This window comes from Cherax quadricarinatus, chromosome 52 (assembly GCF_038502225.1).
Source record: "Cherax quadricarinatus isolate ZL_2023a chromosome 52, ASM3850222v1, whole genome shotgun sequence".
Taxonomy (NCBI): Eukaryota; Metazoa; Arthropoda; class Malacostraca; order Decapoda; family Parastacidae; genus Cherax; species Cherax quadricarinatus.
The window spans coordinates 31,083,244-31,104,304 of NC_091343.1; positions in this window are offsets into that span (position 1 = coordinate 31,083,244).

Consider the following 21,061-nt stretch of genomic DNA (forward strand, 5'->3'; position numbering starts at 1 on the left):
GGATGTCACTACCGCCCGGCTCCGGCTGGGTTACAAGTATCTTTGGCAGGTTAAAAGGCAACTCAAAATAAGATGAAACAGAGGTATGACAGAAATGCACAATTCCGCTCCTTCCATCCAGGAGACAAGGTGTTGGTGCAGGAACCTATACCTGGCCACACCTTGAAAGCTAGATTTACAGGACCTATGCAAATTGTAAGTAAATTATCTGATGTAAATTGTGGTAGCTCCCATTGATAAGACCTCAAAAACTAAAACTTACCACATTAATCAATTAAAATCTTTTCATACACCAGATAAAGTCCCAGTAATGACTCTGTCCTCTTCCTCTGAGGACGACTTTGATTCTTTGCACTCTATTTCTGAAATTAATGTTAAACTTTCAAACTCTGTCCTCCTCAAGGACCCTAGCCCTTAAATGGTGGGGCTATCTGAAACTCGAGCAAAAAGTTTAACTGCGCTTCTATAGTCATACCCTGATATTTTTTTGGATGTGCCGAAAAAATGTACGTTAGGTTATCATGATGTAGACGTGGGAAACTCGAAACCTATTAAACTCTCCCCCTACAGAGCTAATCCTGAAAAGCAGAGGCTACTTCAGCAGGAAGTAGAATTTCTATTAGAGCATAGGTTAGTGGAGGAGTCATCTAGTCCATGGGGCTTCATCGTGTATCCTTGTTAAAAAAGCTGATGGAGGGTTTCGTATGTGTACAGACTACCATAAGGTGAATGAGGTCACAATCACAGATGCTTACCCTCTTCCTCGTTTGGATGACGTAATCGACTTTGTGGGTAAGGCTACTTTTGTGTCCAAGTTAGATCTCCTTAAAGGTTACTATCAGGTACCTTTGACGGATAAGGCGAAGGAAATCTCTGCCTTTGTAATTCCAGGTCATTATCAATATACAGTTACCCCCTTCGGAATAAAAAACTCCCCTCTTCATTCCAGAAACTTATCCATCAGGCTATTAAAGGACTTGAAGGCACGGCAGCGTACCTGGATGATATTGTGGTGTCTGATACTTGAGATCAACACCTATTTAGACTTAAGGCTCTTTTTGAGACCTTTCAGAGTTCCCATTTAACTGTTAATTTATCTAAGTCTTCCTTTGGCCAGGCCACTGTCACTTTTCTAGGCCATGAAGTAGGTAGTTGTAAAGTTGCTCCTAAACTTGCTAAAGTTCTTGCCATTAAAGATTATCCAATTCCACATGATAGGAAATCTCTTCAACGTTTCATAGGCATGATAGGATTTTACAGAAGATTCTGAAAGAATTTTTCAGACGTTGTAGCCCCTCTTACCTCTCTTACCAGTCACAAAGTTCCCTTTAATTGGACCCCAGATTGTCAAAGTGCTTTTGATAAAGCAAAAAGATTATTGTGTACTGCACCCATTCTTTTGTCACCAGATTTCTCCAAACCTTTCTCATTACAGGTTGATGATTGTGAGTCTGGGGTTGTTTACCTGGAGTTTACCTGGAGAGAGTTCCGGGTGTCAACGCCCCCGCGGCCCGGTCTGTGACCAGGCCTCCTGGTGGATCAGAGCCTGATCAACCAGGCTGTTGCTGCTGGCTGCACGCAAACCAACGTACAAGCCACAGCCTGGCTGGTCAGGAACCGACTTTAGGTGCTTGACCAGTGCCAGCTTGAAGACTGCCAGGGGTCTGTTGGTAATCCCCCTTATGTATGCTGAGAGGCAATTGAACAGTCTCGGGCCCCTGACACTTATTGTATGGTCTCTTAACGTGCTAGTGACACCCCTGCTTTTCATTGGGGGGATGTTGCATCGTCTGCCAAGTCTTTTGCTTTCGTAGTGAGTGATTTTCGTGTGCAAGTTCGGTACTAGTCCCTCTAGGATTTTCCAGGTGTATATAATCATGTATCTCTCCCGCCTGCGTTCCAGGGAATACAAGTACAGGAACCTCAAGCGTTCCCAGTAATTGAGGTGTTTTATCTCCGTTATGCGCGCCGTGAAGGTTCTCTGTACATTTTCTAGGTCAGCAATTTCACCTGCCTTGAAAGGTGCTGTTAGTGTGCAGCAATATTCCAGCCTAGATAGAACAAGTGACCTGAAGAGTGTCATCATGGGCTTGGCCTCCCTAGTTTTGAAGGTTCTCATTATCCATCCTGTCATTTTTCTAGCAGATGCGATTGATACAATGTTATGGTCCTTGAAGGTGAGATCCTCCGACATGATCACTCCCAGGTCTTTGACATTGGTGTTTCGCTCTATTTTGTGGCCAGAATTTGTTTTGTACTCTGATGAAGATTTAATTTCCTCGTGTTTACCACAGTACTAGCTCCCATCTTGTTCCTCATCCTCATATCCGACATAGACAAGGATGTCAGCCACAGCACCGTGTCTTCCTTTGCAGATGACACCCGAATCTGCATGACAGTGTCTTCCATTGCAGACACTGCAAGGCTCCAGGCGGACATCAACCAAATCTTTCAGTGGGCTGCAGAAAACAATATGAAGTTCAACGATGAGAAATTTCAATTACTCAGATATGGTAAACATGAGGAAATTAAATCTTCATCAGAGTACAAAACAAATTCTGGCCACGAAATAGAGCGAAACACCGACGTCAAAGACCTGGGAGTGATTATGTCGGAGGTTCTCACCTTCAAGGACCATAACATTGTATCAATCGCATCTGCTAGAAAAATGACAGGATGGATAATGAGAACCTTCAAAACTAGGGAGGCCAAGCCCATGATGACACTCTTCAGGTCACTTGTTCTATCTAGGCTGGAATATTGCTGCACTCTAACAGCACCTTTCAAGGCAGGTGAAATTGCCGACCTAGAAAATGTACAGAGAACTTTCACGGCGCGCATAACGGAGATAAAACACCTCAATTACTGGGAGCGCTTGAGGTTTCTAAACCTGTATTCCCTGGAACGCAGGAGGGAGAGATACATGATTATATACACCTGGAAAATCCTAGAGGGACTAGTACCGAACTTGCACACGAAAATCACTCACTACGAAAGCAAAAGACTTGGCAGACGATGCACCATCCCCCCAATGAAAAGCAGGGGTGTCACTAGCACGTTAAGAGACCATACAATAAGTGTCAGGGGCCCGAGACTGTTCAACTGCCTCCCAGCACACATAAGGGGGATTACCAACAGACCCCTGGCAGTCTTCAAGCTGGCACTGGACAAGCACCTAAAGTCAGTTCCTGATCAGCCGGGCTGTGGCTCGTACGTTGGTTTGCGTGCAGCCAGCAGCAACAGCCTGGTTGATCAGGCGCTGATCCACCAGGAGGCCTGGTCACAGACCGGGCCGCGGGGGCGTTGACCCCCGAAACTCTCTCCAGGTAAACTCCAGGTAATATTGGGACTTGAGTAGCTCACTCATTTCCTTGCTGTCATCTGTGTAGGACCCATCTTGTTTAAGTAGGGGCCCAATACTGGACGTTGTTCTCGATTTTGATTTGGCATAGGAGAAGAAATACTTTGGGTTTCTTTCGATTTCATTTATGGCTTTTAGTTCTTCCCGCAATTCCTGTCTCCTAAAGGATTCTTTTAACTTAAGTTCGATGCTTGCTATTTCTCTGACCAGTGTCTCCCTACGCATTTCAGATATATTGACCTCTTTTAGCCGCTCTGTTATTCTTTTCCGTCGCCTGTAAAGGGAGCGCCTGTCTCTTTCTATTTTACATCTACTCCTCCTTTTTCTTAGAGGAAAAAGCCTTGTGCATACATCGAGTGCCACCGAGTTAATCTGTTCTAGGCATAAGTTGGGGTCTGTGTTGCTTAGTATATCTTCCCAGCTTATATCGGTTAGGACTTGGTTTACTTGGTCCCACTTTATGTTTTTGTTATTGAAGTTGAATTTGGTGAATGCTCCCTCGTGACTAATCTCATTATGTCGGTCTGGGGCTCCACGCATACATGTCTGAACCTCAATTATGTTGTGATCTGAGTATATTGTTTTTGATATGGTGACATTTCCTATCAGATCATCATTGTTAGTGAAGATGAGGTCTAGTGTATTCTCCAGTCTAGTAGGCTCTATTATTTGCTGGTTTAAATTGAATTTTGTGCAGAGATTTAAAAGCTCGCGTGAGTGTGAGTTTTCATCACAGCTGCCTCCTGGTGTTATTACTGCAACAATATTATTTGGTATATTCCTCCATTTTAGGTGCCTTAAGTTGAAATCCCCCAGGAGCAAGATGTTGGGTGCAGGAGCTGGAAGATTTTCCAGACAGTGGTCAATTTTTAACAGCTGTTCCTGGAATTGCTGGGATGTTGCATCCGGAGGCTTGTAGACTACCACAATGACTAGGTTTTGGTTCTCGACCTTTACTGCTAAAACTTCCACTACATCATTTGAGGCATTAAGCAGTTCTGTGCAAACAAGTGACTCAGCAATGTACAGGCCAACCCCCCCCACCCACTTTTGCCTGTTCACTCTGTCACATCTGTATAGGTTGTAACCTGGGATCCATATTTCGTTGTCCAAGTGATCCTTTATGTGGGTCTCAGTGAAAGCCGCGAACATTGCCTTTGCCTCTGCAAGCAGTCCACGGATGAAAGGTATTTTGTTGTTTGTTGCTGGCTTTAGACCCTGCATATTCGCAGAAGAATGTTATCGGACTGGTGGTTTTGTTGGTACTGGGGGGGGGATTTTTTTTCCGGCATTAGTTTCTGTATCTGTTGGTTTGGAGTGGAGGCCATCGACTGTGGTTCCACTCCAGGAATGACTGGATTTGGTGTACGATTTCTGCCATTTCCTGCCAGTTTTTTTTCCTTCCTGGCACTAAAAAACCTCTCCCTCTTGAGTGGCTGTGGCTACCCAGGTTTTCCCATGGCCTGGATGTTTTATATCTTTTTGTCCCCATTAGATGGTATGCCTGGCAGTTTAAGTTATAGCACAGTCTTTCCTGTACTGAAGAGGTACACAGTTCAGGGTGAAAAAGCTTATAGGAAGGGAGTTTGCATTTTCCTGTTGTCATATGGGCATGGCATTTTCTAGGGTGGTCATAGTTGCACGTCCCATCTGTTTTTCCAGATTTCCCATGCCAGCAGATACCAAGTGCATAGTATGTGCACAGGCTTGGTTTCCGTTTGCCTTGGGTTTCTGTGACTGAATTCCCTGTTGGTGCATGTTTCCCTGTCTTACTTCTATCCTCCCTAGCACCAACAATGGAGCTCCCACCAGTTGTTTTTAGTAATATATCCTCACTATTGCTAGTGGGGTCCTCTTGTTTGCTATTTCCTGCGGTATTTCTAGTTTACAATATTGGTTTTATCTTATCTTTGACTACACTTGTTTCCCTACTATGGCTCTTGTCCCCTATGAGGTCATTTATATTTATTCCTTCCTCCGTATAATTCCCGACTACCTGGACAAAATCTCCAGCTTCACCATTACTGTCTCCCAGGACAGCATCTCCAGCTTCACCATTACTGTCTCCCAGGACAGCACCTCCAGCTTCACCATTACTCTCTCCCAGGACAGCACTATCAGCCCCACATTTACTGACTACCAGGATTTCATCTCCAGCCTTACAGTTTCTGACTACATGGCCAGTATCAAGGGCAGTACCATTCAGCCCAGACTTTTTATGTTCCCATCTGTTGTAGAAAGCTTCCAGGTTTTCTATGAAAGCAGCTTTGATGTTGTCCTCTTTTAATACCCTTGTGATTTTAGTCCACAGATTTATCTCATTTGGGCATACCCAAAAACACTTCCCTGTTTTAACACTGCTTGTAGCTAGTTCTTGGATATCTGCACATGGGGCGTGACACCAATTTCCACAAAAATGACAATTTACCCATGTGGAAGCCCGTTTGTTTGACTGACCACAGACTACACACAGCTTCATAATGATTTGAATGATTGATTTACTGCAATTCTACTAGCAACCTCTTGAATATTCTATTAATAACCTCCTTAAATGAAGCTCTAGCTATTTGTATTTCTGTTTCTAACTGTTTTTGTATATTGGACAGCTTACCGTGCACGTTCCTGATTTATATTTAATGTTTGTGTTTATAAGGGCGCCTACAACCCCATCCGTTTACAGTCTGCTTTATTGTCCAACGAAACCGTTTGAAACCAGTCAAGGGTTCAGACCAGTCAATTACTGGGAGCGCTTGAGGTTTCTAAACCTGTATTCCCTGGAACGCAGGAGGGAGAGATACATGATTATATACACCTGGAAAATCCTAGAGGGACTAGTACCAAACTTGCACACGAAAATCACTCACTACGAAAGCAAAAGACTTGGCAGACGATGCACCATCCCCCCAATGAAAAGCAGGGGTGTCACTAGCACGTTAAGAGACCATACAATAAGTGTCAGGGGCCCGAGACTGTTCAACTGCCTCCCAGCACACATAAGGGGGATTACCAACAGACCCCTGGCAGTCTTCAAGCTGGCACTGGACAAGCACCTAAAGACAGTTCCTGATCAGCCGGGCTGTGGCTCGTACGTTGGTTTGCGTGCAGCCAGCAGCAACAGCCTGGTTGATCAGGCGCTGATCCACCAGGAGGCCTGGTCACAGACCGGGCCGCGGGGGCGTTGACCCCCGAAACTCTCTCCAGGTAAACTCCAGTCAAGGGTTCGGACCAGTCAAGGGTTCGGACCAGTCGATCAGATCTGATCAGTGGGTCACTTATTTAAAACATACTGGTCGGTGATTTGAGCTAACACATGAAGGATCTACTGGAAATTATCTACCCGAGTAATATGTGATTTGATTGATACAAAAGAATAACTTGCGTGTTGAAGAAACCGGTGACTGCTGGCAACTCCTACAATGACGAACGGTCGACCTCAACCCTTGTTTATCAATCGCTGTATCTAGCTTTTCTATTTTTTTTTTCCGTCTCCACCACAATAAATGCTATATTATCACTATAGTTGAGTGGTGGAAATTTTGGAGGAAGGATGCTTTTTCTGTAGTAATAATTGCTTCTCGTTGTGTATATTGCGACCGCTGGTAACTACAGGTTATATGAAATTCACAGTATATGTCTGGTATTTCAAGAAAAAAGAAACTAATGAAAGTCACTCCACTCCACTAAGTACCATTATAATACTGGTTAGTTGCTACTACAACACTGAATTCTGCTATTCACTGGTATCACTAGATTATATGCGAGTACACTAGCAGGCCAGGAAGATTATTAAAAACAGCTGACCTGTGGTAAGTTTCTGGCGACTTCTGGCACCTGCCTCTATAGGCTTATCACTTCATTTACAAATTCACCTGTTTTCAAATGACACTTTAGCCTTTATCATCAATATAGTGACTACATCTACAATAACTAGTGACTACATCTACACTATAACTAGTAACTACATCTACACTATAACTAGTGACCACATCTACACTATAACTAGTGACTACATCTACACTATAACTAGTGACTACATCTACACTATAACTAGTGACTACATCTACACTATAACTAGTGACTACATCTACCATATAACTTGTAACTACATCTACATTATGACTAGTGACTACATCTACACTATAACTAGTAACTACATCTACACTATAACTAGTGACTACATCTACACTATAACTAGTGACTACATCTACCATATAACTTGTAACTACATCTACATTATGACTAGTGACTACATCTACACTATAACTAGTAACTACATCTACACTATAACTAGTGACTACATCTACACTATAACTAGTAACTATATCTACACTATAACTAGTAACTACATCTACACTATAACTAGTAACTACATCTACATTATAACTAGTGACTACATCTACACTAAAAATAGAGACTATATCTACCTTATAACTAGTGTCTACATCTACACTATAATTAGTAACTAAATCTACTCTATAGCTAGTAACTGCATCTACGCTAGAGCTAGTAACTACATCTACCCTATAATTAGTAACTACATCGACACTATAACTAGTAACTACATCTAAACTATAAGTAGTAGCTACATCTACCCTATAACTAATAACTACATCTACGCTACAACCAGTAACTGCATCTACACTATAACTAGTGACAACATCTACACTATGACTAGTGACAACATCTACATTATAACTAGTCACTACATCTACATTATAACTAGTGACGATATCTACACTATAACTAGTGACAACATCTACACTATAACTAGTAACTACATCTACACTATAACTAGTAACTACATCTTCACTATAACTAGTAAGTATACATCAACACTATAACCATTAACCAGTAAGTTAGACAGTCCTCGATGACGCACTGACTTTCTTGGGTTATCCTGGGTGACAAACCCTCCGGGGTTAAAAATCCGAACGAAATCCTATCCTATCCTATCCTACAACTAGTGACCACTCTACATCAACACTAACCAGTGACCACTCTACATGAATATTATAAACAGTGACCACTCTACATGAACATTATAACTAGTGACCACTCTACATCAACACTATATCTAGTGACCACTCTACATCAACACTATATCTAGTGACCACTCTACATCAACACTATATCTAGTGACCACTCTACATCAACAATATAACCAGTGACCACTCTACATCTACACTATATCTAGTGACCACTCTACATCTACATTATAACTAGTGACCACTCTACATCAACACTATATCTAGTGACCACTCTACATCAACACTATATCTAGTGACCACTCTACATCAACACTATATCTAGTGACCACTCTACATCAACAGTATAACCAGTGACCACTCTACATCTACACTATATCTAGTGGCCACTCTACATCAACACTATAACTATTGACCACTCTACATCAACACTATAACCAGTGACCACTCTACATCAACACTATAACCAGTGACCACTCTACAAAAACACTATAACTAGTGACCACTCTACATCAACACTATAACCAGTGACCACTCTACATCTACACTATATCTAGTGACCACTCTACATCAACACTATATCTAGTGACCACTCTACATCAACACTATAACTAGTGACCACTCTACACCAACACTATAACTAGTGACCACTCTTCATCAACACTATAACTAGTGACCACTCTACATCAACACTATAACCAGTGACCACTCTATACCAACAGTATAACCAGTGACCACTCTACACCAACACTATAACCAGTGACCACTCTACATCAACACTATAACTAGTGACCACTCTACATCAACACTATAACTAGTGACCACTCTACATCAACACTATAACCAGTGACCACTCTACACCAACAGTATAACCAGTGACCACTCTACATCAACACTATAACTAGTGACCACTCTACATCAACACTATAACCAGTGACCACTCTACACCAACACTATAACCAGTGACCACTCTACATCAACACTATAACCATTGACCACTCTTTATCAGTATAACCAGTGACCACTCTACATCAACACTATAACCATTGACCACTCTTCATCAGTATAACCAGTGACCACTCTACATCAACACTATAACCAGTGACCACTCTACACCAGCACTATAACCAGTGACCACTCTACACCAACAGTATAACCAGTGACCACGCTACATCAACACTATAACCAGTGACCACTCTACACCAACAGTATAACCAGTGACCACTCTACACCAACACTATAACCAGTGACCACTCTACACCAACACTATAACCAGTGACCACTCTACATCAACACTATAACTAGTGACCGCTCTACATCAACACTATAACTAGTGACCACTCTACATCAACACTATAACCAGTGACCACTCTACATCAACACTATAACTAGTGACCACTCTACATCAGCACTATAACTAGTGACCACTCTACACCACCAGTATAACTAGTGACCACTCTACATCAACACTATAACTAGTGACCACTCTACATCAACACTATAACCAGTGGCCACTCTACACCACCAGTATAACTAGTGACCACTCTACACCAACAGTATAACCAGTGACCACTCTACATCAACACTATAACTAGTGACCACTCTACACCACCAGTATAACTAGTGACCACTCTACACCACCAGTATAACTAGTGACCACTCTACATCAACACTATAACCAGTGACCACTCTACACCAACAGTATAACCAGTGACCACTCTACATCAACACTATAACTAGTGACCACTCTACATCAACACTATAACTAGTGACCACTCTACATCAACACTATAACCAGTGACCACTCTACATCAACACTATAACTAGTGACCACTCTACATCAACACTATAACCAGTGACCACTCTACATCAACACTATAACCAGTGACCACTCTACATCAACACTATAACTAGTGACCACTCTACATCAACACTATAACTAGTGACCACTCTACATCAACACTATAACTAGTGACCACTCTACATCAACACTATAACTAGTGACCACTCTACATCAACACTATAACCAGTGACCACTCTACATCAACACTATAACCAGTGACCACTCTACATCAACACTATAACCAGTGACCACTCTACATCAACACTATAACTAGTGACCACTCTACATCAACACTATAACTAGTGACCACTCTACATCAACACCATAACTAGTGACCACTCTACATCTACATTGTAACTAGTGACCACTCTACACCAACACTATAACTAGTGACCACTCTACACCAATAGTATAACCAGTGACCACTCTACATCAACACTATAACTAGTGACCACTCTACATCAACACTATAACTAGCGACCCCGCGACATCTGCATTATAACTAGTGACCTCTCTACATCTTCTCGACGTCTACATCTTCTCGACGTCTACATCTTCTCGACGTCTACATCTTCTCGACGTCTACATCTTCTCGACGTCTACATCTTCTCGACGTCTACATCTACTCTGCATCTATTAAATATCGTCGTAAAAAATCTTTTATTTCGTCCACTTTTTTTAATTTTCTTCTCCATTTTCTACTTCTATTATTTTTATTATTATTATTATTATTATTATTATTATTATTATTATTATTATTATTATTATTATTATTATTATTATTATTATTATTATTATTATTATTATTATTATTATTATTATTATTATTATTATTATTATTATTATTATTATTATTATTATTATTATTATTATTATTATTATTATTATTATTATTATTCACATAAAGCACTAAACCCGTGTAGGTCATACAGTACCCGACAAAATCTACACCACATGTAATTTCTTTATATTTACATATCGTAAGAAGAAACCTAGCCTCTTCGAACGAACGGGAGATCGAGCCTTCATTACTGGCGCTGAATCACCCACAAGGGTTTAGCACTTTATTCAACACTGAGGATATATCCTGCACCACTCAGGTGTCTCGCTGTTCACCTAAAGCGGTACTAAGATAGTCTAAAAAATATCCCTTTCGCAACTCCCTTCCAGCTTGCTTAAATTTCTGTAAGTAACTTCAACTATTAACATCGTGAACTAACTGATGTTAATATAGGCAATTGTTAATATTTTACAAATATATTACATAAAGATTGGAAGAAAATGTTCTCCTCTGCAGTATTAAAGAAGATAAAGAGAGACAAAGAAAAGTAAAAAGTTAACAGTTCCAAGAGAAAATCTGAGTGTTAAGGAGAACAAGAGAAGAAAAGACTTCCAAGGAAATGTTTAAGGAGAACAAGAGAAGAAAAGGAGATGTTTAAAAGATGAACTCGATAGTGACTCCTCAGAAGCAACTGAAATAAAGAGAGACAGGGAAAAGTACAAAGATGATAAGACTTCCAAGAGAAAATCTGAGTGTTAAGGAGAACAAGAGAAGAAAAGGAGATGTTTAAAAGATGAACTCGATAGTGACTCCTCAGAAGCAACTGAAATAAAGAGAGACAGGGAAAAGTACAAAGATGATAGGACTTCCAAGAGAAAATCAGAGAAGCACGGAGAACATGAGCCGAAAAGGAGATGTGTGAGAGATGAGAGTGATAATGACACTGCCGCAGCAACAAAATATAAAGAGGGTAAACGTCCACAGCTAAAATCGTCAAGGGTGGACGCCGAGCATGAGACTAAGGACGCCAAGCATGGGACTAAGGACGCCAAGGATGGGAGTAAGAAAGTCAGACAAGCAGATGTTCTCAGAACCTGCCTCCACCGTCAGTGGAAACAAGATGTTTATTTTGAGCAGACAGTGTACTACTGCTCGAGATGCGGCTTACAGAAAACCTAAACTGTTCGCCCTTCCCCTTTAACCAAAAGTGAAATGAAAAACATTGCGGATGTGTATTTCAGCCACTACGAAGTTACTTCCTCAGAGACTGAACATAATACTCGGAGTGTCAAACCTCCTATGCCTCTTCCTAAAAAAATACAAGAATAATGGGAAAGTTACCTCTCAAGAAAAACAAATCCCAGAAAAGAAGCTAGTATAATGAATAAAAGAGATGTTTTGTCTAATTAAATATTTAAATAATATTCAACGTTTCTAGTCACCAAGTTTCAACTGGATTACGAAACATGCTAGCTTGCTGAAGAGCACATAAAGGCTCTATAAACGTTCGAAAAGCGTTTATCCAAAAAGTAGCTTCTGGAAGAGTGTGACGAGGAATCTCGAGTGAATTTCCGGTATCTAATTGTTGGAGGGTATTACTTCGCCTGTGTAAAATTAAAGAAACCAATGTATCTCTCAGGCCAGCATTACAACCTTCTAGAGGAGGTTTGTTCACGTCTAAGCTGTATGTACCCAGATGTTCCTTAGGATCACTCTGAACTTCTCTTGCTCAGTATGTTGATAGATCGCATATTCCCGGATTTTGGGTAAGAGGAGAAAAATAAGTTTCTGACCACCAGCATGGAAATAATTAACAGGGTGGTTAATATTGGTTTTGTTTACAACAAGCGCACCATGGTCTCATGTGCCGTCCTCAGGACCGCTAAAACGTTACGTTTAAAACTTAATAAAGAATAAATGAACGTCATGCTCGATTTTGACCATCATCTTGACTAGTGGGACAAATGTCTTTTGAACATGAACGGGCTGATAAATTACTAACAATCTATCTGTGAAACTCCAAAAGCCGAACACAATACAGATTTAAATGTTGCGGAATAAAACATGGTTGAATATAGTGTTTCCCCGACGGATAAAGAGGATGAATGAAGCCTCAAAATTATAAGCTGAGAGACAGGAGTGCCTGGATCGCTATTAGCGGACGGGAGATAAGGCCTCCAATACTCCCTATACTGAAGGACCCACTATGGCGGGCTGCTTCATATAATCACTAAATGTGATAAAATGATAAACGAGACACTTTGCTGACTTAAAACTTTCCTGGGAATATTCTGGAGAATTAGGCTTATTAAAACTATGGTGGTTAGTAGGCTAGAAAATATGGCTTAAACTTCAGAAATTTCTTAATCCTACTTAGGAGGTTCTGGGTGGTAAGTACCACCAAGTTTTTGGCTAGCTAAAAATCTATCACCCAGCTTTACAGCTGGGTGATAGATTTACATCTATCCTCCTCATGATATACCTTAAGGTTAGGAGGAACATTTCTCGAAAGATCCTCTAGCCAAATTAGGGAAAGTACACCCTAATAACTGTCTACCACACCTTCTGAGCGACACCACCTGTTTAGAAGAGACATCTCCTGACTGTATTCCACTAAAGACTGACCTGTCTGAAGCTTTAGTCCTCTGAACTTCTGCCGGTACCTTTCTGGCAACATCTGATAAGCGTCATTCGTCTCTCGACCTGCGGGGAGAGAGGACACTTCTCCAGTTTCTCTTGCACGCCACCTGGTGAGGAGAGCATAGCTTTAGCACCAAGATGGCAGACCGTACGAGCCGGCGTATAAATACTGTCTACATAGAGCTGGTCCGGGAATCTTTAAGCAGTGCAACGATGAACGTTCTACTCCCAGGCATCATCAGGGACGTTTATGGAATCCCCAATGAAGAGTTGTACGGAGTGGCGCTGAATGGTACCCTCTACCCTGCACTATCCCCTGCCCCGCTGTTTTCTGTAACCTACTGATCGCCCCTCCTCCCTTCTGCTGCCCAATACCCTCACTTCCTTTCCTACCCTGCAGCGCTGTATAGCCCTTGTGGCTTAGCGCTTCTTTTTTATTATAATAATAATAATAATACAAGATTGATGGACTGAACACATTGACTGCAGGCTGAAGGACTGATTACCTCAAATTCCTCCTCTCCTTATACCTTCCTGCTTTTTATAAGACTGATGAAGCCACTGTGTGGCGAAACGTTTCTTCAAGAAAGATTCCCTTACGTTGCATAAGTGTCTCAGTTCTTCAACTTGTTGGTTTTCTAAACCACTCATCACACAATAATTGTTTACAATAAAAAATGCAAAAATGTTGTATATGTATTAGTAATTTTTATTAGATATTTTTACATGTGTACAGCCACTGGACATGTTACTAGTACCATATGGTACTAGGGTACCATATAAATCAAATCAAATCAAATCAAATCAAAGTTCATTCTCTATAAGGATTACAATGCAGGGTTTACAGATTTTGGTTATTGTGTGGTTTAGATGTAGTAAAATACTAATTACAGAGGGGGTCACTAGAACAACTAGCATGGCTAGGCATTTCGGGCAAACTTAGATTAATTCTTAACCCTAAGTTATAACAAATTGTGGAGTAAGTTGACTAAATACTAAGTGACAAATACTAGTTTGTGAGTTTAGCAATGTGAATGCTTTTATTTTGGCACAATACATAGTGTCTATATTGGAGTATCATAGGCAAACTTATGACTAGTTAGGAATCATTATTTTAAGATTAGGATACATATTTCTCTGCTTATAGTCAAATGGGTGAGTGAGTGAGTGTAAATGTGGACCACCAGGTGGTTTTTATGTAGTTAGTTGATGGGGTGTATCAGGGAGATAAGATGTTTTCTAACAGTAGTTTTGAAAGTGATGAATGTGTCTTCTGTTCTAGAGTTTTCAGGTAGAGTGTTCCAGATTTTAGGGCCTTTGACATACATTGAGTTTTTGTAAAGGTTTAGTCGGACGCGGGGAATGTCGTAGAGAAGTTTGTGTCTGGTGTTATGCCTGTGGGTCCTGTCACAACTATCAAGAAAGCATTTTAGGTCAAGGTTAATATTGGAATTTAAGGTCCTGTATTTGTAGATTGTGCAGTAGTAAGTGTGGATGTACTGAACAGGGAATAAATTTAGATCTATGAAGAGTGGAGAAGGGTGTGTTGCCAGGGATGGGAATTAGTGATTATTCTTATTGCAGCTTTTTGTTGAGTTATTATTGGCTTTAGGTGTATTGCTTCAATTGATCCCCTAGCACAAATAGCATAAGTGAGGTATTGATAAATGAATGAATGGTATAGTGTGAGAAGGGCATTTTGCGGCACGTAGTATCGTATCTTGGAGAGGATCCCAACTGTTTTGGATATTTTTTTTGATATGTGTTGGATATGGGTGCTGAAATTCAGGAAGAGCAGGGGTCCAAGGACACTTCCCTGCAGAACTCCAGTATCAAGTGGCCGTGTTGATGATGCTGTGTCTTTAATGGTGACATACTGATACATATTAGTAAGGTAGGATTTGAAATATGCAAGCGCATGGCCTCTTATACCATAATGGTCAAGTTTGTGGAGTAGGATACCGTTGTCTACTGTGTCAAAAGCTTTTCTTAGGTCAATAAAAATTCCTAGCAGATATTCCTTATTTTCCAATGCTGTGTAAAGCAGATCTAGCATTTTTACAATTGTATCATTAGTGCTTTTATTTTTCCTGAATCCAAATTGGCAGAGGTTGAGTATGTTTTGTTCTGTTATAAGTGGATACAGTCTCCTGTGCATAAGTTTCTCGAAGATTTTGGATAGCAATGGTAAGTTTCATATTGGCCTATAGTTGTTTACATCTGCAGGGTCACCACATTTATATATTGGTGTAACCCTTGCTGTCTTGAGTAGTTTCGGGAAGGTGCTAGTTTCTAGTGACTTGTTAAAAATTAATGAAATAGCATGCGAAAGGACATGGGCCACTCGCTTGTACAATAATGGTGGGACATGAGACAGGTTCCCCGAGTTACTTTTAAGTGACTTTATAATCTTAGTGACTTCGGTGGGTTCAGTTGGAACAAGATAGAAGGAATTTGGGAAATTCCCATCTAGATAGTCCCCGGCATGGGCCTTGGTATGTGGGATTTTACTGGCAAGATTAGATCCTATGGTTGAGAAGAAGTCGTTTATCTTGTTAGCTGTTTCAGTGGTGTTTCATTAGGTTTAGTTAGGACAATATTCTTGTTTTTTTCAGTTTGTGGGTGCCCAGAATCTGAGTGAGTTTTCCAGGTCTTTTTTATGTCTCCTCTTGTGTCAGTGATGCTACTGGAGTAGTACAGCTGTTTGGCTTTCTTTATTACTTTGGTGAGAACTGATGAATAGTGTTTAAGAATATCTTTATGTATTAAGCCCTGTCTATATTGCTTTTCATATTGGTGTTTCTTATCAATGGATTTCAGAATGCTGCTGGTTAGCCATGGGCAACTGAGCCGTTTATTCGTGATCTGTTTCGTTTTTATAGGACAATGTTTGTTGTATAGTCTAAGTATTTTGTTAAGAAAAATGTCTGTCCAATTGTCAATACCATTGCCCTTGGAGAATTCTGTTGGCCAGTCAACAGTCTCTAGGTCAGCTGTGAACTTTCTTATTGAGGCCTCGTCATGGAGTCTAAATGAGACTTTGTTGTATTCCAGTGGTGGTTTACTAATGTTTGTTAAGAGGAAGGTAGGTAGTGGTCTGTAGTGCTGTCTGTGATTATCCCTGATTTAAGGGGGGCTAGTATATTGGTCCATATGTGGTCTATTATGGTTGCACTTGTCTCAGTGAGCCTGGTACCCTGTATAGTACCCTGTAACATGTGATACCCTGTTCCACATGGCCAGTAGGTGGTGTTGGTGCCACGAGGCACCAGCCAGGACTGAGTGAGCGAGTGTGGGACACAAGCCACTGACTCAACAGTTTCCAGGACAAAGCGCTTCATCATCCACCTCTAGGAACATGTCCAGTGGCTGTACACACTCCATCACTGTCTTTCCAGAACTGTGCTGTACACTACAGTTTTTAAACTGCAACATTAACGCCCCTCCTTCAGAGTGCAGGTACTGTACTTCCCATCTCCAGGACTCAAGTCCGGCCTGCCGGTTTCCCTGAATCCCTTCATAAATGTTATTTTGCTCACACTCCAAAAGCACATCAATTATTAAAAGCCATTTGTCTCCATTCACTCCTATCAAACACGCTCACGCATGCCCGCAGGAAGTCCAAGCCCCTCGCACACAAAACCTCCTTTACCCCCTCCCTCCAACCTTTCCTAGGCCGACCCCTACCCCACCTTCCTTCCACTACAGACTGATACACTCTTGAAGTCATTCTGTTTCGCTCCATTCTCTCTACATGTCCGAACCACCTCAACAACCCTTCGTCAGCCCTCTGGACAACAGTTTTGGTAATCCCGCACCTCCTCCTAACTTCCAAACTACGAATTCTCTGCATTATATTCACACCACACATTGCCCTCAGACATGACATCTCCACTGCCTCCAGCCTTCTCCTCGCTGCAACATTCATCACCCATGCTTCACACCCATATAAGAGCGTTGGTAAAACTATACTCTCATACATTCCCCTCTTTGCCTCCAAGGACAAAGTTCTTGGTCTCCACAGATTCCTAAGTGCACCGCTCACCCTTTTCCCCTTATTAATTCTATGATTCACCTCATCTGTCATAGACCCATCCGCTGACACGTCCACTCCCAAATATCTGAATGCATTCACCTCCTCCATACTCTCTCCCTCCAATCTGATATCCAATCTTTCATCACCTAATCTTTTTGTTATCCTCATAACCTTACTATTTCCTGTATTCACCTTTAATTTTCTTCTTTTGTATACCCTACCAAATTCATCCACCAACCTCTGCAACTTCTCTTCAGAATCTCCCAAGAGCACAGTGTCATCAGCAAAGAGCAACTGTGACAACTCCCACTTTATGTGAGACAGGTGCCTTCAGGCACCTGTCTCCAGGCATCTGCCTCTAGGTACCTGCCTCCACGCACCTATGTCCAGGCACCTGCCTTCAGGCTACTGTCACCAAACACGTGCCTCCAGGCATCTGTCTGCAGGCACGTGTCTCCGGACACCTGCCTCATGTCAAACATCTCCAGGTACTTGTTTCCAGGCATCCGCCTCTAGGTACCTGCCTCCAGGCACCTGCATACAGGCACCTGTCTACATGCACCTCGCTCCAGGTATTCTCCATGTACATACCTCCATTCATCTGCCTTCAGGCACGTGTCTCCAGGCACCTGGATCCAGGCATCTGACTCCAGGCACGTGTCTCCAGGCACCTGGCTCTTGACACCAGTCTCCAGGTACTTGTCTAAAGGCATCTGCCTCTAGGTACCTGCCTCCAGGCACCTGCATACAGGCGCCTGTCTACATGCACCTCTCTCCAGGTATTCTCCATGCACATGCCTCCATTCACCTGTCACGTATCTCCAGGTACCTGGATCCAGGTATATGTCTCCAAGCACCTTTTTCCAGGCACCTGCCTCCAGGTATCTGCCTCCAGGCACGTGTCTCAAGGCACTTGCCTCGAGTCACCTCCCTTCAGACACCTGCCTCAAGGTACCTGCCTCCAACCACCTGTCTCCACGTATCTCCCTCTAGACACCTGCCTCCAGTCATCTGTCTCCAAGCACGTGTCTTCAAGCACCTGTCTCCTGGTATGTCTCCATGCATCTGCCTCCATTCACCTGTTTTCAGCCACCTGTTTCCAGTCACCTGGATCCAGCACCTGCCTCCAGGCATCTGCCTACCGGCCCTTGCTTCCAGGCACCTGTGTCCAGGTACATGTCTCCAATAATTTGCCTCTAGGTACCTGCCTCAAGGCACCTGTCTCCAGTCACCTGTCCACAAACACCTGTCTCCAGGTATGTCTCAATGCGCCAGTATCCATTCACCTGTCTTCATGGACCTGCCTCCAGGTAACTGTCTCATGGCACCTGTCTACAGACACCTGCCTCCAAGTACCTGCGTCCAGGCACCTGCCTTCAGGCATCTGACTCCAGACACCTGTCTCCAATCATCTGCCTCCAGACACTTGCCTAAAGGCACCTGATTCCTGGCACCTTTCTCCAGGCATCTGCCTCCAGGCACTTGTCTCCAGGCGCCAGCCTTCAGGCTACTGTCTCCAGACACCTGCCTTCAGTCATCTGCCTCTAGGCACACGTCTCCATGCACCTTCCTCCAGGTACCTGCCTCATGGCACTTGTCTCCTGGCACCTGTCTTTGGGCATCTGCCTCCAGGCACCTGTCTCCAGGCACCTGCCTTCAGGCTAATGTGTGAAGACACCTGCCTCCAGTCATCTGCCAGAAGGCATATATCTCAATGCACCTGCCTCCGTGAACCTGCCTCAAGGCATGTCTCCATGCACCTACCTTCAGGCACCTGTCTTCAAGGCACCTGTCTACAGGCATCTGGATCCTGGCACCTGCTTCCAGGCACCTGTCTTCAGGCATCTGGATCCTGGCACCTGCTTCCAGGCACCTCTCTCCAGGCATCTGGATCCTGGCACCTGCTGCCAGGCACCTCTCTCCAGGCACCTGACTCCAGGAACCTGTCTCTACGCGTCTTCTTCCAGGCACCTGTCTGCATGCGTCTGCCTCCAGACACCTGCCTTCAGGACACTGTCTCCAGACACCTGCCTCCAGGAACGTGCCTTCATGCACCTGCCTCGAGAAACCTGCCTCAAGGCACCTGTCTCATGGCACCTTCCTTCAGGCTGCTGTCTCCAGACACCTGTCTCCAGTCATCTGCCTCCAGGCACATGGCTCCCTGCACCTGCCTCCAGGCATCTGCCTCCAGGCACCTGTCTCCAGGCACCTGCCTTCAGACTACTGTCTCCAGACACCTGCCTCTATTCATCTGTCTCCTGGCATCTGTCTCCATGCACATGCCTCCATTCACCTGTCTTCAGGCACCCGCCTCCAGGCACCTGTCTCCAGGCACCTGTCTCCAGGCATCTACCTCTAGGAACCTTCGTCCTGGCACCTGTCTCCAGGCAAATGCCTTCAGGCTACTGTCTCCATATACGTGCCTCCATGCATCTGCCTCCAGGTGCGTGTCTTCAGGCACCTACCTCTTTACACCAGTCTCCAGGTTCTTGTCTCCAGGCATCTTCCTCCAGGTACCCACCTTTAGGCACCTGCCCACAGGCACTTCTCTATATGCACCTCTCTCCAGGTATTCTCCATGCACATGCCTCCATTCACCTGTCTTCAGGCACGTGTCTCCAGGCACCTGACTCCAGGCATCTGCCTCTAGGTACCTGCCACCAAGCACCTGCCTCCAGGCACCTGCCTTCAGGCTTTTGTCTCCAGACACCTGCCTCCAGGCATCTACCTTCAGGCACATGTCTCAAGGCACCTGTCTCGAGTCACCGGCCTCCAGACTCCTGCCTGAAGGCACCTGCCTCCAAGCACCCATCTGCAGGAATCTCTCTTAAGACACCTGTCTGCAGTCATCTGCCTTAAAACATGTGTCATCAAGCATCTGCCTCCTGGTATGTCTCCATGCATCTGCCTCCATTCACCTGTGTCCAGGCACGTGTCTCCAATCATCTGCCTCTAAGTACCTGCATCCAGGCGCCTGTCTCCAGACACATGCCTTCAGGCACCTGCCTCCAGGCATCTGAATCCAGGCACTTCTCTCCAGGCACCTGTCTACAGGCAACTGCCTCCAGGCTACTATCTCCAGACACCTTCCTCCAGTCATCTGCCTCCAGGCACGTGTCTCCATGCACCTGACTCCTGGAATGTATCCATGCACCTGTCTCCATTCACCTGTCTTAAGGCACTTGTCTCCAGGCACCAGTCTCCATGCATCTGCCTCTAGGTACCTGCCTCCAGGCACCTGTCTGAAGGCACCTGCCTTCAGTCTACTGTCTCCAGACACCTGCCTCCAGGCATCTCCCTGCAGGCACGTATCTCCAGGCACCTGTCTCCAGGCACCTGCCTCCAGGTACCTGCCTCAAAGCACCTAGATCCAGCATGGCCGTAATGGAATGGCTGAGCTGGGTGGCCCTTATAC